At 40.5% G+C, this 1,844-nt stretch overlaps 1 pseudogene; it reads left to right on the plus strand.

Moving 5' to 3' along the window:
• The window catches only part of LOC110579152, a 4,991-nt pseudogene extending 4,632 nt beyond the window's left edge, over window positions 1–359 (plus strand).
• The last annotated feature ends 1,485 nt before the right edge of the window (window positions 360–1,844 follow it).

The raw sequence follows: 1,844 nt of genomic DNA on the forward strand, positions 1-1,844 counted from the left end.
AACAAACTTTTCAGAACATAAAACAAGAATATAGTCCTTATCAGAGGGGGAGACATTTAGAAGCTCTTCTGAATCAGAGTGAAGCTTGTACTTCGGAAAGTCAGCCTCATTCCTCAGCACTCACAGCCCCTAGTTCTCCAGGTTCCTCCTGGATGAAGAAGGACCAGCCCTCTTTTCCCCTCCGACAAGTCAGAATAATATGTGAGCATCTCTTAAAAGACTATGAAGAGAAAATTCGGGAGGAGTATGAGCAAATTCTCAATACCAAACTAGCAGAACAATATGAACCTCTTGTGAAATGCACACATGATCAGATTATGTGACGATATGGGACAAGGACAACAAGCTATGTGTCCTGAAGCCTTCTTGCATATCTGGGTACCAGGTTTGACCTCAAGAGATGGCCGCTGTACACTTTTTGCAACTGGCTTGTTACCACATTTCAGCTCCAACTTGGCATCCTGCGAACATGGAAATGTTTCTTCAGGTGCATTTCATACAAGTTGGAAGACCTTAAAACTTTCTGGTTGCCACAAGCATATCTTTCTTTTCTGCTCATCCAATAAACAGCTGTGCCCTACTGTGATAGATTTTCCAAACAAAAATACCTGGAGCAGCAGTTTAGCAAAATATGCCCACAGTGGCACTCAACAAATGGGGTTTCCCCAAGCACGGTTCTGTAAGAAGTGTGTGTGACTGTGTGTGTATATGTTTGTGTGTGTGTGTGTGTGTGTGTGTATTTTAAGTTATTATGTATATTGTGCAAATATTTTTTTTGATCTTGGGGGTTCTGGCTGTGAATTTGATGCATGACAATTATAGTTAAAAACATTTGCTTGGTCTACAGAAGATCATTAATGTTTTGTGACCATATAAGTTGTCACGGTGGATTGTTTTATGTTGTAGGTGTTATTGTTAAATACAGGGACTGTTTCCAGGCACAGAATATGAATCATAAGTTAGGATGGACATTAGGGGTGATTATGAGGATGTAGCAAAAGTCTGTGGTCCTAGGTCTACAAATGCGTGGTGACGAATTAGGACAAACTGGAGACAGGCTGTTTGACACACAGACTCTGCCTAGCCATGTTGAAAAATACTTTGATTCAAAGCCTTCAAATACCCATGTGGAGTCTGTGTTCACCTCATTCACACAGAGAGCTCCTGGACACAGAACCGCTAAAAAGAAAAGGTCTCCCTGCCGCAGGAGCATGAGGGTTTGCTTGGGAGCACGACACAGGTGAGCGTGGGGCTGGGCCAGCCCCTGGTGGCACTGCTACTTGGGAGGAGCCCCTCTGCCTTTGTATCAGTTATTAAAAACAGAATTTGGACCCTTTGGTCAGGCTCCCCCAAATTCTTCTAAGAAGTGAGCATGTTCAGCGGCTTGAGCTTTGTTTTGGCAACCCCCTGCCCAAAGTTGCTTACGGACTGTTCTTCACCTTATTTCCAAGGCTGTGCAATAGAAAGTAGCCTCTGTTTTGAGGAGGTGGAAGTTAAGTATACATTTATTTTTGACTGTGACTTGTTCAGGACCCCAATTTACAAAATACCTTGTTTCCTTTATTATTGTTTCTGGAAAGGAAAGTTCTATTAAAATTGCCCTAGTTTGAATAGAGAACAGTTTTATTTATTTATTTATTTATTTATTTATTTATTTATTTATTTATTTATTTATTTATTTATTTATTTATTTATTTATTTATGTATTTATTTATTTATTTTTTTTTTAAAGATTTTATTTATTTATTTGAGAGAGAGAATGAGATAGAGCATGAGAGGGGGGAGGGTCAGAGGGAGAAGCAGACTCCCAGGTGAGCAGGGAGCCCGATGCAGGACTCGATCCC

Source organism: Neomonachus schauinslandi, chromosome Y (assembly GCF_002201575.2).
Source record: "Neomonachus schauinslandi chromosome Y, ASM220157v2, whole genome shotgun sequence".
Taxonomy (NCBI): Eukaryota; Metazoa; Chordata; class Mammalia; order Carnivora; family Phocidae; genus Neomonachus; species Neomonachus schauinslandi.